Source organism: Aotus nancymaae, unplaced genomic scaffold (genome assembly GCF_030222135.1).
Source record: "Aotus nancymaae isolate 86718 unplaced genomic scaffold, 86718_ANA_hifiasm-v0.15.2.pri h1tg000062l, whole genome shotgun sequence".
In the NCBI taxonomy this organism is placed as follows: Eukaryota; Metazoa; Chordata; class Mammalia; order Primates; family Aotidae; genus Aotus; species Aotus nancymaae.
The window spans coordinates 1574328-1591689 of NW_026988476.1; the positions used below are offsets into that span (position 1 = coordinate 1574328).

Genomic DNA, 17362 nt, shown 5'->3' on the forward strand with positions numbered 1-17362 from the left:
CACTTCCATCTTTCAGAACTAGAAAAAGGAAGGGGGTATGAGTGAAAAAACAGGCCCTGGCCATTTCTCACTTAAGTCTCTTCAGCCAAAGTTTGTTTGGTGATAGGGAGGAGAAAATATAGAGGAAAGTAAAACTATTCGAGTTTTACTTTCCCCCACAATGTTCAATAAACTGGATCTATTTGGTAACCATAATGGAAGCAGTCAAATTTTTGTGCATCAATATAAGAACTAGAGATTCTGGAATGAAGACTTATGTGGGATTTTTTTTCTTTTTGAGTCGGAGCTCACTCTGTTGCTCAGGCTGGAGTGCAGTGGTGTGATCTTGGCTTACTGCAACCTCCACCTCCCAGGTTCAAGCAATTCTCCTGCCTCAGCCTCACGAGTAGCTGGGATTACAGACACCTGCCACCAATGCCCAGCTGCTTTTTTTTCAAATTTTTTTAGTAGAGATGGGGTTTCACCATGTTGGCCAGGCTGGTCTACAAACTCCTGACCTCAGGTGATCCACCTGCCTGGCCTCCCAGAATGCTGGGATTATAGGCATGAGCCACTGCACCCGGCCTAGATGGGATTTCTTTAAGCTAGGTATTGACAATCTCTCCAACCCTCTCACCTCAGGCTTTTACTGCAATTCAGTTATGTTCCACCAGGTGGTAGCAGATATCTTGGCTTTGTCATCTACACTATGATCAAATTATAATTTTCTGTATGAATCCCATTGTATATTTTAACTATATATTTTCAAATAAAAATTAAAAACATTAAATATTTTAATAAAAATGTTTATTATTATTTTAATACTTAATATTTAATATATTTATATTAAGTGTTATTTTCATATAAATAGAAATCAGTATTGACCAGTCATATTTTTTAAGTCAAAAAGTCAAACTACATAAAAGTATTTTTCATTCTATCTCTAGCTAATCCTTTTCTTGTCTCTGGGCTTACTAGAATGATACGCTGCTTAATTTTTTTCTCTGATGTTCTCTTGTATGTCAGTAGGAAATGGCTGGCACAGGTCTGGGACCTTAGTCAAACTTAGAAGCACAAATTTCTTGCAGTTTCCTCCTGCTACTAGTTGTAGGATGTTGGGGTTTAGGAATAATTTTTGTGCCTGCCTTCTTTTACTTGGCTAATTTTCTATTTATCATATTCAGAGTTTCACTTTTATCCCTTCTGTTGGCAAAATCAAGAAATGAAAATCTTTGACCTGCTGAGACCAAAAATCCCCATTCCACCAAGTGAGGCTTTCTTCAATTAGAGGGCAGTAATTTCCCACTGATTCATAGAAGAACATCACTTTTTTTTTCCCATGAGCTTTTTGACTGGAAACTTATCTGAACTATTTTACATAAGGTGGTAGTTATCTTGCCACAAATCTGAGTTGCTACAAATAGTTTTAGAAAGTTCTATTCACAGAGAGCATCTTGAAGCCAAAATGTAAAGTTTCTGAGCAAAAGTTTAACAAACATTTGTAAACCATTTTAAAAAACAAATCACCTAACTTTTTGTTACAAAATTTCTAAACATTCAGAAACAGTGCAGCAAACACCTCTATACCACCACTCAGATTAAATAATTATGAACATCTTGCCATATATTTTAATATATATCTATGTCTATTTTTTTGTATAAAACATTTAAAATTGAGTTGCAGATATTGTGACCAGTTACCTCAAAACTACTTGTCATGCATCCCCTAAATATAAGGACATTTTGCTACATAACCACATTATCACCTCAGGAAAACTAACAATACTTCCTCAATTTCATCTAAAAATCAGTTCAAATTCACATTTCCCAAATTTTTCTCTAATTTAAATGTTATAATTACATTTTGTTGCTATGTCTCTTTAGACTTATAGAATAGAAATGCCATATATGTATGTGTATGTGTGTATCTATCTAACTAGATAGATAGATATGATGATATTGACCTTTTGAAGAGACCAGAACAGTTGTCCTATGGAATTTCAGTTATTTTGGATTTGTCTAATTTTTCTCTGTAGTGTCATTTAATCCTAACAGCATATTGTCAAATTAATTTTATGATAACCAATTCCTAGAACCATGTGAAAGTTTTGAGAAGTTGCAGCGGTTTGAACCCCAAAAATCTTTGTGATCTGAGAAAGACTTGATTCTTTCTTGATTCAGGAATACTCGCAACTATAGAATGTCAGGGCAGAACCACCCCTGCCTTCCTCAGTGGACACATTAGAAAACTGAGGCCCAGAAAGAACAAGTGTGATGGTGTCTGTTCTATTGCTGTTGTAACAAACTACTACAAATTAGTGGCTTATAACAACGCAAATTTGTTACCTTTTAGTTCTGGAGGTTGGAAGTCCAAAATGCATCTCACTAGGTTAAAGGTACTGACATTTCTTTCTGGAAAGTCTAAGGGAAAATCTGCTTTTTGCTTTTTCTAGCTTTCAGAGGGCACCTGTGTTCCTTGGCTTCTTGTCACTTCCACCATCTTCAAATCTCTCTCTGACTCTGACCCGGACTCTCCTGCCTCCCTCTTCCACTTATAAGGACCCTTGTGATCCAGTCCACCTGGATACTCTTCATATCTCAAGGTCATCTGATTAGCCATCATAATTCCATATGCAACCTAATTCCCCTTTGCCACGTAACATATTTACAGGATCCAGGGATTAGGACATAGATATATTTAGGGGCCATTATTCTGCCTACCACAATAAGTGACCTCAAAAAGATTGTACTGTGAGTTACCTGCAAGAATCCGTTAGTACACTGCCACCTTAGATGTTTGTTTGTTTTGCACTGGAATTTGGTAAAAGGTGATCCTATATTGGACCCTGTTCAAGACAGTTTAATAGAAGAGGGATTAAAGGGATTTTATTACAGAATGACATTCTTATACTCAGGTAGATGCACAATTTCTTTCTGCAGGATAGTGCTAATTTGTGTATCTGATATATATGAAGTCAGATCATTTTACCTGCTAGTTTTGTTAAGGAGGGTGAGTGTTTTCTTTGACTATAATGAGAGAATTCAAATCACTTGAATGTTATTATTATTATTATTATTATTTTTGAAAGAAAGATAGAAAGAAAGAAAAAGAACAAAGAAGAGGAAAAAAGAAGAGAAAGAGAGAGAGAGAATGGGAGTATTGCTTTCTTGCCCAGGATAGAATGCAGTTTAGTAATGGGTATTGAAAACCTCTTTTATACCAATAACTATACTTGATGTAAACAGGAAGGAATAAGGGAAGAAAATAACAAACGAGCAGCCAACCAATATTTCATTTAAACCTATGAAATGCTATGCGATTACTGAGGAGTGATTTACTTCCAATTATGTAGTCACTTATGGAATAGGTGTGAGGTGGTAATGTATGTTTTATGTATTTGAAGTGGAGAGTTCTATAAATGTTTATTGAGTTTACTTGTTCCGGGTCTGAGTTCAAGTCCTGGATGTCCTTGTTAATTTTCTGTCTCGTTGATCTATAAAATCGTTAGCTCTTCTTGTTACATTGATCCTTTTGCCATTATGTAATGTCCTTCTTTGCCTCTTTTGATCTTTGTTGTTTTAAAGTCTACTTTATCAGAGGCGAGAATTGCATCTCCTGCTTTTTATTTATTTGTTTATTTTTACTCTCTGATTGGTTAATAAATCTTCCTCCTTCTCTTTGTTTTGAGTCTTTGTGTATCGTTGCATGTGAGATGGGTCTGGATGCAGCATACCAGTGGGTTTTGGCTTTTTATCCGATTAGAATATATATAACTTTGATACTAGCATTTGATGCTAGCTGGCTGTTTTGCCCATTAGTTAGTGTAAATTTTTCGTTGTGTTAATGTTCTTTTCTTTTTGATATATTTTTGGAAAGGCTGATATTGGTTGTTCCTTTATATGTATAGTGCTTCTTTCAGAAGCTCTTGTAAAGCAGGCGTGGTGGTGGTGAAGTCTCTAAGTACTTGTTTGTTCACAAAGGATTTAATTTTTCCTTCGATTATAAAGCTTAGTTTGGCTGGATATGAAATTCTGGGTTGAAAGTTCTTTTCTTTAAGGATGTTAAATATTTGTCCCCACTCTTTTCTGGCTTGTAGGGTTTCTGCTGAGAGATCTGCTGTAAGTCTGATAGGTTTCCCTTTATGGGTAACCTGACGTTTCTCTCTGGCTGCCATTAGTATTTTCTCCTTCATTTCAACCCTAATAAATCTGGCAATTATGTGCCTTGGGGTTGGTCTTCTTGAAGAATATCTTTGTGGTGTTCTCTGTATTACCTGGAGTTGAATATTACCCTGCCTTGCCAGGTTGGGAACGTTTTCCTGAATGATATCCTGAAGAGTATTTTCCAAGCCAGGTTGGGAACGTTTTCCTGAATGATATCCTGAAGAGTATTTTCCAACTTGGATTCATTCTCTTCATCACATTCAGGTACACCTATCAAACGTAAATTAAGTCTTTTCACATAGTCCCATATTTCCTGGAGACTTTGCTCATTCCTTTTCATCCTTTTTTCTCCAATCTTGTCTTCTCGTTTCATTTCACTGAGCTGGTTCTCGACTTCTGATATCCTTTCTTCTACTTGATCAATTCGACTGTTTAAACTTGTGCATGCTTCGTGAAGTTCTCGTGTTGTGTTTTTCAGCTCCATCAATTCACTTATATTCCTCTGTAAATTGTCCATTCTCGTTAACATTTCGTCAAACTTTTTTCAAGGTTCTTAGTTTCTTTGCATTGGGTTAGAACAAGTTCTTTTAATTCACAGAAGTTTCTTATCACCCACGTTTTGAAACCTGCTTCTGTAAAAAGAAAACGGAACACACTCGTAATCTATTAAGCCTTGTTCCGTTACTGATGAGGAATTGCGATCCCCTGTAGAGGGAGAGGTGCTCTGATTTTGAGTATTCTCTGCCTTTTTACACTGATTTCTTCCCTTCATTATATATTTATCCATCTGTTGTCTTTGTAATTACCGACTTTCTAACTAGGTCTCTGAGCAGACATCCAACTTGTTGATTCCCAGCGCCGAAATCTGAGCAATCCACTGTGCCGGCCAAAATAGCGGTGTTGAGATTGATGGTGCTTTTCTGCCCGGGAATCTCCAGACTCTGCACCAAAAACCGGCGCGCTAAGGCACCAGCAAAACCGCCGCGCCGGCCACAAGAGTTGCCCTGGCGACACGTGGGGCTCCTCTGCTGGGAATCTCCTGGTCCGTGAGCAACAAATATTCGTCTGAAAGTGTGGCGTCCTCTTGTTCTCTGCGCTTTCACTGGGAACTACGAGCCCGAGCTGCTAGTGATCAGCCATCTTGGATCTCTCTCTTGAATGTTATTATTAACTTCAACTTGACATCCTGAATTTTACTTGCTTTCTTTTGTCTCTTCAAGGTACAATGAAAGAATCCAAAAACGTAGGAGAGGCATACACATCTTTTGTGGGTTATTTGCTCAAATCAAATCCAAAAGGATCAGGCCATCGACGTCCAAAGGCATGTGGTGTTAAGACTTAACCTTTTACTAAAAGGCTAGTCTCTGCTGTGGTCTTAGATCCATTCAAAGTCCACAAGGCCCTGTGGGTGTTGACTCTTGTTATGATAATTTCTATGACTGCCAATGTCGCAAAGAATTTTTTTGTTTCTGGTTCAAATAAATATTTTTTTCCAGATCACACTCATTGATGTGTCATTAAATGCAATAGAATGTGTCTCATTAATGTTGGTGGGGTTTTTCTGAAGTGGCAAATGAAAATCATTGACTATTGTTGATCAAGTAGGAAATCTAGTGTATTATGAAGGGTAAACTATGAGGTTTTAGTTAATAGAAGTGAAATGTTTTACATTAGTAGTTTTAGATGACTTGTTGGGGGAGTCAGATAAGATAGGAAGGAAGAAGCTACAGAATCTTGAATATGTAACAGAGCAGGGAGTTGAGCCAAGAAAATAGAGTCAAAACCAAAGGTATCAAGGGGTTCGGTTGAACTTTGAAATCTCTACTGTCGGGTGTCCTGATGATGAGGCTGACTCCTTAAGGATATTATAATGAAAAAAGCCACAGCTCCTACCTTTGGGGAATGTCTGGAAGGAGTTTGGGAGGAGGCTTGGGACCAAGGAAGTGATCTTGAAGGCATGATTTTGAATTGGAAATAACAGTTTTTTAAAAAAATTGCCCAAGCACTAGTTAAGATGGTCAGGCAGATTTTACTGGAGGGAGCCGTGGCAATAGGTGTAGGGGCCACTGCAACAGGGTCTTGTCAATCAGATTTAACTCTGACCCCAACCAGAGCAAGTGTGGATTTGTAACTGAGGAGTAGGGTGGTGACAGTGGGTGGAAAATGGCTAAGAGGAAACATCAAGAATAAAGGGTGTCTGGCTAAACTGACTTGTTAGGATTCTTGCTGCAGGCAGGCCTGGGTGATAAGATATTGAGGGTGGTCAGATACCTAGAGTGGGGGATTTTCCCTAACCTGACTTAATAGGATTTTTGCTCACACTAGCTTCAGCAAGGACAGGGAGGGAAGCCCAAAGTTGAGCCTAGTTACAAGGAGCACTCAGAGGAGCTTGACTAAAGTTTTGGTCAAAGGAAAGAGTCTTTGTCCCCATTATTATTCACACCTGTGAACTCAAGAACATTTTGGGCATTTCAGCTGTGTTGAATCTTCCATGAAAGTGGCTGTGTCAGGGGAAATAAACGGAGTATTTCTGTGTATCTGCATTTAGTCATTTATTCTATCTGGTGGCCTTGCTACTTGGAAAAGAACCCCAGGGCAATAGGAATTTATTCTTCTGCGTATTCTTAGGTCCTGGTCAAGAGGGCTGCCTGGAGGGGCGAACAGAAGGAGGATGCTTCCAGGTGAGGAGAGTACGTCACTCCATTAAGGAACCTGGAGGAGACAGGTCTCCAGCAATGGAAGAAGGCTCCAAAGAACACGAGAGTACCCACAAGCAAAAGAGTCAGATACAACGTACTTTTCTTCCTCCCTGTGCCCCAGTTTTGGAGGGGTTAACCATGTGTGCACAGACGAAAGGGCATGGCACAAATGGGGTAAAGTGGGAAATGGCTAACCACACCCTCTTCTCTGATTACAGACTTGTTCATCCGCAGGAGACCTGAGCTGAGGAAGGGGAGGAGGCCCAAATGAAACTGTGTTCAGAGTTTTAACTATCACATGAAATTGTGCATTTTAATTACTGATTAGTACCTTGTATTTCCTAAGAGTTATCATAATCATAATAGTCATAATTATAGTCATAATCAAGTTTTTCATTTAGGGGCAGGACAGCTAGACTCACAGAGCAGAATTAGATGGAGAGTGGGAGACAGAAATGAAGTTCCTTTAGGATTCTATCCCAAGGGCCTTGCTTGCTCAGTAAGATTGTGACAGTTGTGATAGTCCAGGTTAGAGATGTCTGGGGCCTTCATTAGCATGGTGGGAGGTGGGGGAGGATGATGAGACACCAAAAGAGGATACATGAGCAATGCTAATGACATTTTGTCTGTTTTGTATTTGGTTGCATAACCAAAGTGATGCTAAGCTTATTCTTTGAATGTTTTGTCTTCCACCTTATCACAGGTCACTTAATATCGGCCCAAGGTGTGGGAAATGAATTAGCATTCTCCATAGTCTATCCAATTAAGAATTCTGCTAGATTTACCTCAAGAGCCGGAAAGTGACTTCCTTTAATCTCCTGTCTCCTAGAATCTTAGCTTTATTAGCCCTTAAATCACAGTTAAAATATCTCAGATCTCAGATAAGGCTTTCTTCCATCCTCCCTTTTTTTGTTTTTCCCTCTTTCCTGCTCTCCTTCCTTTTTACAGCAAAGTTATATAACTTTATGAAAGAAAAGCAAATGAACAATAAACTCTATTTCCTCCATCCTGTTCCCTCACTCTGCTTTTCAGTGAAACTGTATTCATGTTATCCTGTGTGGTCATTCTATTCTGTGTCCTGTTCTTCACTAAGCATTGTTTCTAGAACTTGATTGTGTTTTGACATAGTCCACATGTTTACATAGCTAATGTCTGTGGGCTCCTCGACATGGAATTATAGCATGATTTCCTTAGCCTGGGTGTTGGGCTCTGGATCCTGTTTTTCTCACGGGACCTCAGCGGCTGCCAATGCTCCCTGGGTACAGGCCTCCCCTCAATATGGCCCAGACAGGTTCTCTTTTAGCCTGAACACGTTGGTACTAATTAACTTTGCTGCTTGTTGGATTATTTATTTGGGGCTGTACATAAAAGAGACATTCCTGGCACAAAGGCCAAGAAGGATCTGTTAAGATATTTTTAACATTTTGCCAGAAGACAATAAAAAATGTGAACCAGCCAAGAGTTGGTTCATCTAAGGATAAGATCATAAATGGATGAAATGTTAGAAGATCCAGAGGACTTGTTTTTCGTCAAGCTCCAGGAAGGCCTTTCTGATATAGTCCAAAGAATTACTTTTTAACTTCGTTGTACAGGTCTTAATTTGATTTTAAATTTTTTGCTTTTCAACTACAATTCTAGCTGTCTGGCAGACCTTCAGGTTTTTTTTTGTTTTGTTTTTTGTTTTTTTTTGTGAGTGCTTAACAAACTTTTCTTGTGACTAATTGTATCAGTCAAATCAATGAAATTCTTTTGAGTGATTTTTTTTGACTAACAGTACTTTTTGTCCTTCCACTACTTTTTAACATTTTTTATTATGGAAAAAATTTAAAACTCAAAAAATAGAGGGAAATAGAAAAATGAACCTTCCTCTACCTGTGGCCCAGCTTCAATGACCATAACTTTCTGCTCTTCCTGTCTTACCTTTCTCCCTAATTCATTTTTTCCTCCCCATTCTAATATTTTAAGGTAAACCCCAGACATCATATGGTTTCATCCATAAATACTTCATGTGCATCGCATTTTGTTAAATGACCATGATACAAAGGACAAAGCAAATGGGCTAAAATGTACACGGTGAGTGGATCTGGGTAGTGGGGATTCAAGTGTTCTTTGCACGACTTTTACTTTGGTAAATTTTCTGTAAGTTTGAAATTATGTCGAAATAAAAACTTAAACAAATGAACAAACCAAAAACATGACCATAATATTATCCTGTCTGACCACCCACAGAAAGAAACAGATTTTTCTTGTTTTATGATACATTATGCTCATGGAAAGAAATTAAGGAAAAAAAAAACAGAAGAATATTACAAAGAAAATACAAATCACGAATAATTCTAACACCAAGACATAATCACTATTAAATGATTATGCATTTTTCTCCAGGCTATTAAATAGACACTTGTTGTACTGGAGCCGTATTAACTTCAGTAGGGATGGCACCAGGTTCAAGAGGCTGAAGAAGAGATCTGGAGCCAGCAAAGGAGGCATAGGGTTTTTTTTTTTTTTTTTTTGAGACGGAGTTTCGCTCTTGTTACCCAGGCTGGAGTGCAATGGCGCGATCTCGGCTCACCACAACCTCTGCCTCCTGGGTTCAGGCAATTCTCCTGCCTCAGCCTCCCGAGTAGCTGGGATTACAGGCACGCACCACCATGCCCAGCTAATTTTTTTGTATTTTTAGTAGAGACGGGGTTTCACCATGTTGACCAGGATGGTCTCGATCTCTTGACCTCATGATCCACCCGCCTCGGCCTCCCAAAGTGCTGGGCTTACAGGCGTGAGCCACCGTGCCTGGCCGGGCATAGGGTTTTTTTTATTGACGAGGACTTGCATACAGGGCAGTCCAGTGGTGGCGGACTGGATGGGAGAACCTCAACCTCTTGTAAAAAGCATGCAGTTCACATCACATAGCATTTCCACTTAACACCCTCCCCGCAGCAACCGCCATGTGGGAACCCTCATTTCTTGTTAACTTATTGCTGTCAGGTGTGGCTACCATACAACACCGACACACACACAAACATAATGCATACTATTTAAAAATACATATATTACTAATGGGTTCATAAGAAAACACACTGGTTGCCACCCTCCCCTGCAGTGCACGCTCCTGCTCTCTCTCCACGTCTTCCGCCAGCAGGCTCTCCCTCATGGTAAAATGCCAGGTGTAGCTCAGTCTCCAGCACAGAGTCTTGTGGATCTACCACAGCTGTGCAAATGAAAATAAATTATATTTTGCCTATATTTTTCTTAAGAGGGCATGTTTTTCATGTTATGTTTGATCTTAAAAATCTTTGTTTTGGGATGATGGACACTGCAGATGGGCTTTTTCAGTAGCTGCTCTGACCACCTTCTAGCAGGTCTTCCTCCACCATAGAGGCTGGGAAGCAAATGCTACATTTCCAGACTCGCCGACAGCCAGCGCTCTCATGTGGCTGGTGTGAGACTTGGAAAGTTTACATTTCTAAGCACAGGCAGAGGGATTTGGTTCCTCCAGCTGCTGTGAAGGTTCCAGTGTCTGGTTCTCCGTGTCTTCGTGCTAAGTGGTCGGCAGGGGAGGTTATGAAGCTTTTGCCAGAACACTGCCATAGAGGGATCAGGTATTTCTCCTGAGTAAATTGTTCCTTATTGTATAACAACTAAATTTGGATCACTGGGCCTCCCAAAATGTTATGAACTTCCTAATACCATATAACAAATACCTTTCTGCTTGAACCAATTATAGTGAATTTTATTGCCTCCAAATAAGAAACCTGACAGAAGAAATCATTGCATTCCATGTTACTTCCTAAGATTTCAAAAGCAAACCCTCTAAACTTCAGTTACTCATGGTTTTAATAATTATTTATATTTTGCCCATACTCCTGAAGTGGATAATTTCACATCACTTATTTTATTTGGGAAACAATCGTAGTTGGTAATTATGGCAGGTAATAGTCTATCTACTTTTCTGTTTTTGAGACAAGGTCTGGCTCAGTTGCCCAGGCTGGAGTGTAGTGGCTATACCTTGCTTCACTGCAACCTCTGCCTCCTGGGCTCAAGGGAGCCTTCCACCTCAGCCTCCAAGTAGCTGGGATTATAGGTGCATGCCACCACGCTCAGCAATTTTTTTGCATTTTTTGTAGAGATGGGGTTTCACCATGTTGCCCAGACTGGTCTCGAACTCCTGATCTCAAATGATCCACCCACCTTGGCTTTCTAAAGTGCTGAGCTACCATGCATGGCCTATGTACTATTCATAGTGGAAACTGAGACAAAGAAAGCTTAAGTGCCTCATCCAAAGATATGTAACATATCTGTTACACTGCCTAGAATCCCATTCCTTTCCACTATTCCATGTTCTCAGCCTGCTCAGAAACTTAAAAACGAAAGCATTTCTATAATTTAGAAAATATATTTTTAAGGAGATTTTGTGTTTAAACAAACATCTAGATTATGTGTTTCTAATGCTTGACACTACTAGAGAGGGAAAGGATGTGGGAAGTCCAGTTACCCTGGCAATTCAGAGAGTGGTGAGCACTCCTTCATCATTTAAATATAAAATAGAAGTCCCAAAGTTTTCCTAATCAAGATCAGAAAGAAGTAATCAACAGAGAAATACTGGGCTTTATAGGCTTCATTGTTCAGCAGAAACCCTCAGTTTTGGTTCGATATGCACGTTTTCTTTCTGGGGACACCTGTAATTTCTCTAATAATAGCACTAGCAAAGCTGCTTTTGCTGTGTCACCAGCATACTTTGCTGTTACAAAAAAATCTCATTTGTTTTGTTCTTTCTTGGAATATTTTATAGAGCAGCGTGCTATTTTTGATGTGTGTGTTTCTGTGTCTATATTTTTCTGCTTATAAAGTTTTTTGCATCTAGGTATTTTTCCAGGAAAAATATTAAATTTTGATCCAGTTAAGCAAAACATTGTCAACACTTTTTTCATTGGCAGCAATAACCTCTTTTGTACTTTTTATTTTTATATATTCATTTTTTGAGACAGAGTCTTGCTCTGTCTCCCAGGATGGAGTACAGTGATGTGATCTCAGCTCACTGCAACCTCTGCCTTCCAGGTTCAAGCGATTCTCCTGCCTCAGCCTCCTAAGTAGCTGGGATTACAGGCACGCACCACCTTGACTGGCTAATTTTTAAATTTTTTTGTAAAGAGAGGTTTTAACCATGTTGGCCAGGGTGGTTTTGAATTCCTGGCCTCAAGTTATCCACCTGCCTCAGCCTCCCAAAGTGGTGGGATTAAAGGTATGAATCACCATGCCCAGCCTATTACTTCTGATTATCTCAAAAATAACAGAATACTGGAATAGGAAGAATCATTTAAAAATGTTAATTTTTGAAATACACTGCTTAAAGGGTGATATGTGGACATAAGAATTTTCCTCAAGTAGACTGTGGAATCATAATTTTATAATGCCCCAGTTGATAGCACAAGAGTCCTAACAAAATAGAAAGGCAATTAAAGGAAGCTACACTTTTTGATTTATGCAACCTGGATTGTATTTGTGGTCTATACTAGATATATTCCAGCTCTATATCACAACACAAAATTTCCTCAAAGCTAACAAGCCCAGATATCAATTAAATAGGCTGGTAAACAGATAGGCCAACATAAAGTATAATTCATTAATTAATCACCATCAGCCAGCCACCTACTGGATAACTATATTTCTAGCAAACAGAGAGAATTTCTCCTGAATAACTGAGGTCTTGCAAGAGTTAATAAATTAGGCCAAGAGTGGTGGCTCATGCCTGTGATCCCAGCTAGGCAGGCAATCACATGAGGTCAGCTGTTCAAGACCAGCCTGGCCAACATGGTGAAACCCCATCTCTACTAAAAATACAAAAATTAGCCAGGCGTGGTGATGGGTGCCTGTAAACCCAGCTACTTGGGAGGCTGAGGCAGGAGAATCGCTTGAATCCAGGAGGTGGAGGCTGCAGTAAGCCAAGATTGCACCGTTGCACTCCAGCCTGGGTGACGGAGTAAGACTCCGTCTCAAAAAAAAAAAAAAAAAGAAAGGAAAAAAAGAGCTAACAAATTATTTGTAAAGAGGAAAGTATATTCAATTGATGGATAAGATGCAGTATATATAATTACCTTGACTTTATAAATAGTAATTAGCTCTGGAAAGATACATATGGACAGAATTGAAGCATTAGGACTATAGCCTAATGCAAGGTAATGCAATCATTAAACCACCAGAAATGACAACTGTTTATTTATTTATTTATTTATTGGAGATGGCGTCTCACTGTATCACCCAGGCTGGAGTGCAGTGGCACAATCTCGGCTCACTGCAACCTCTGCCTCCTGGGTTCAAGCAATTCTCCTGCCTCAGCCTCTCAAGTAGCTGGGATTACAGGCACCCACCATCACATCCAACTAATTTTAATTTTTTTAGTAGAAACAGTTTCACCATGTGGCCACGCTGGTCTCGAACTCCTGGCCTCAAGTGATCTGCCTGCCCTCAGCCTCCCAAAGTGCTGGGATTACATGGGTGAGCCACCATGCTTGGCCGAAATGACAACATTTTAGCATTATACTTTTTTTAAAGAATATACAGTTATTTCACATATTTTCAATTTTATAATAACTTTATCATAGTTTAGTGGTTTTTAAAATAGTTCAGTAGTTTGAGGGCTGAATTTCTTCCCTCATAATGAAAATCTAGTATTATAATAAAGATAAAGCGAATTCTTCAGGATACTGCAAAAAAGGCAATTCTTCTCTTAAAATTAATGTTTCAGAAGACTCTTGACTGCTGTTGACATCCAGATCAACAGACACATGTAATCTTTGGAGAAAACATGTTCAAACTCCTAAAAGCACATTCATACCGGTGCTTTAGAGATCACTTCTTTGATGGGGGTACTGTGAAGTTACTCCTCTAAAAATATGCAAATGCCAGTAGAAGGTGGTGCTACACTTTTTTGTTTGTTTTGAGACAGGGTCTCACTTCGTTGCCCGGGCTAGCATGCACTATTGCAATGGTGGCTCACTGCAGTCTCCACCTCCTAGGTTTAAGCAATTCTCCTGCCTCATCCTCCCTTCAAGTAGCTTGGACTACAGGTGTGCACCACTGTGCCTGGTAGATTTTCTTTTTTCAGTAGAGAGCAGGTCTCACTATGTTGCCCATTTGGTGTTATACTCTTCAAGCTTGACTATTTGGTGGAAGAGGCCTTTTTTTTTTTTTTTTTTTGAGACAGTATCTTGCTCTGTCACTCAGGCTGGAGCGCAGTGGTGTGATCTCAGCCTCCCATGTTCAAGTGATTCTTGAGCCTCAGCCTCCCGAGTAATGGGGATTTCAGGTGTGTGCCACCATGCCTGGCTTACGTTTTTGTTTTTAGTAGCTATGGGGTTTCACCACGTTTCCTGGCTGGTCTTGAAGTAGGTAGGATGTTTCCTTGACCCCTTTGCAGGTTTTCAACAGGGTTGCCTCATTCACTCAGCCTGCTGCTCTCAACTCCTCATAGGAGGGAGCATATGAGCGAAAGAGGTGAGAACTGGAGTGCATGAGTGCTGGAACTATCTGTCCACTTTGGTGCTGGTAGGGGCGAACTCCACTCACTTGGACCTGCTGTGTTCCACCCCTGATGGGAGGGAGTATGCAGGTGAGCAGGTGCAGGAGCTGGAGTGAGTGCTTTTGAGGCCCCATGGCAGCAACTGTGGGGGTTGGGGGGTGGTGCCTACAACCCCTGAAGCCTCAGAGGGCATGTTACAGTGCTCTTTTAGCTCTGCCGTCTATGGACAGCTCAAGTGTTAACAACTCAGTGGGCCCTTTTGGATCTGCACTTGTGGCTTCTTGTCCGGCATCCAGGAAAAATGAGGTCACACAAATTTAAGGATGGTAAATGCAGGAGATTTTATTGCTGACTAAGTCACTGAGAGCTAAAAGGGAATGGGGGATAGGTATTCTACCCCTGTAGTCCGGCCGCCATCAAGCTGTTACTCTGAAGTCAAGCCACTTCCCTCCGATGTCCAGCTTCTTCTCTCTGCTGGCCGAGTCTGGGCATTTATAGGCACAGGATGAGGGGGCAGGGCCATGGGTGGTTTAGGAAAAGGCAACATTTGAGTGGGAAAACAGGGATGGAAGTTCTCACTTTGGGCTGCAGTCTCAGACTTTTCGGCTTGAGGGTGGAGCTTCATCAAGGACCTGCCGCTGTCTGCCTAGAGTTTCTCTGCTTCCTATCATGATCAGTCTCGAACTCCTGGGTTCAAGCAATCCACCTGCCTCGGCCTTCCAAAGTGCTGGGATTACAGGAGTGAGCCACTGTGCTCAGCCCAAGGAAGAGACATTTTTTTGTTTGTTTGAGATGAGGTTTTGCTCTTGGTGCCCAGGCTGGAGTGCAATGGCGCAATCTCGGCTCACCACAACCTCCACCTTCCAGGTTCAGGTGATTCTCCTGCCTCAGCGTCCCGAGTAGCTGGGATTACAGGCATGCACCACCACACTTGGCTAATTTTTTGTATTTTTAGTAGAGACAGGGTTTCTCCATGTTGGTCAGGGTGGTCTCAAAATCCCAACCTCAGGTGACCCGTCCACCTCAGCCTCCCAAAGTGCTGGGATTACAGGCATGAGCCACTGCACTAGCCTGGCATTTCTGACTCTGTTCTCTTAGTCCTACCAGGAGACATGCATTCCAGCCCCAGATGATTTTTATATTGCATAGTAATACAGGGCAGAGCATCCAGAGTTTGAAGGCACTCCACTGAATATACTCATGTGGAAACTGGGTGCCCTTTCCTGATCTTTGAGGACCTCCTGCACCAATTGGAGGACTTGGTTTGTGATGTGGTAGTCTTGAAGTCACTGGCAATGAATATATAACCTGAACCCATACTTTAAGCCCACCAAATGGCCTTTTAAACAGATGCTATGGTGTGGCTAAAACACAATATAAACAAAAGATATGAAACTTCCTAGGAATTTGGAGAAAATATCCCCAAAGTTCCTGAGACTGATGACAACTCCATTAATGAACCAATCTTGCTATGTTGATTTCCTGTGATCAAGTCCTTCTATATGCAGGGACATCTTGAGCATTCTTGTCTTACCAAATCTGTCAATGTGTTAATGCTGAATGTTGGTGAGATTGTGGGAGGCTCGATGCATATCTGGGATAATGAAGAAATGCCTGCAGGTTATAAAAAGGAAGGGATTGACCCTACTCCTTATTACTGGGACACAGATCAGAAAAAAACATGGTATATGTCATCATGGAGGATATAACTTGGGCCTAGAATGATTCTTTTTATTTTTTAATTTTGCTAATTGTTTTATAACCACAACAAACTAGTACAGAGAATGCCCTGTACAAAACACAAAAAGGTTCAAACATCAAGGTGTTCCCTCAGCAAGGCTGAAAATTTCAGTCTCTGGTATTTGGAATTTAGGCTGCAGTCCTTGTTTTTGGATGGATCACTGGGTGTGTGGCACAACAGTATATGCTTTTTTTTTTTTTTTTTAATGAGACAGAGTCTCACTCTGTTGCCCAGGTTGCAGTGCAGAGGCCTGATCTCAGCTCAATGCAACCTCCACCTCCCAGGTTCAAGTGATTCTCCTGCCTCAGCCTCCCGAGTAGCTGGGATTACAGGTGTGCACCACCACCCCTGGCTAATTTTTGTATTTTTAGTAGAGATGGGGTTTCACCATGTTGGCCAGGCTGCTCTTGAACTCCTGACCTCAGGTGATCTGCCCGCCTTGGCCTCCCAAAGTGCTGGGATTACAGGCATGAGCCACTGTGCCTGGCCTTTTCAGTCCGTGCTTTTAACCAGATTTGAACAGAAGAATGGCCACTTGGCCCAGGTAGAAGTAGATGAAGTGTTTGGTTTCATGTGTCACGTAGCTACCAAAGTTCCTCCTCACAATGCAGTGCCAGGTAGGATTGTCCTTCTTGTCAAATTCCTTGATATGAGCTGCAATATCCTTCTCTATGTTGTATTTCTCCAGCGCCTGAGTTGCACACTCCACGGAGTCCTGTTGCGTCTCTTCTGACATGTCCCCATTTTTGATCACAGCCTTTCGGTCTCACATGGTTACTGTGGAGAAGGGGGCTGGCTGACAGCAACAGTCTCCTGGGGGAGGTGCTAGCACTGCTCTAGAATGATTCTTTTTTATAAATTATGTATGTATTTAAGATAGGGTCTCACTTGGTAGCTCAGGCTGCAGTGCAGTGGCACAATTATAGCTTACCGTAACTTCGAACTCCTCTGCTTGAGATCCTCGCTTCAGTCTCCCAAATTGCTGGGATTAAACAAGTGTGAACCACTGTGCCCAGCCCTTGGGACAATTCTCTTGGATTCTGAAGTTATCACATTTGAGATGTATGCTTATACCATTGATTTGTGCAGTGCTGCAAGCCATAACTGATTGCATGAAAAAAACGGAATATGGTTCATGAAAGAAACAGGCTGCCTCTTTAAAAATTTACAAAAATGGCCGAGTGCAGTGGCTCAAGCCTGTAATCCTATGACTTTGGGTGGCCAAAGTGGGGGAATCACCTGAGGTCAGGAGTTCGAGACCAG

At 40.8% G+C, this 17362-nt stretch overlaps 1 pseudogene; it reads right to left on the reverse strand.

The window, feature by feature from the left end:
* Window positions 1–15161: 15161 nt before the first annotated feature.
* Window positions 15162–16871, reverse strand: LOC110569149 (dynein light chain 1, cytoplasmic-like; annotated as a pseudogene).
* Window positions 16872–17362: the final 491 nt, after the last annotated feature.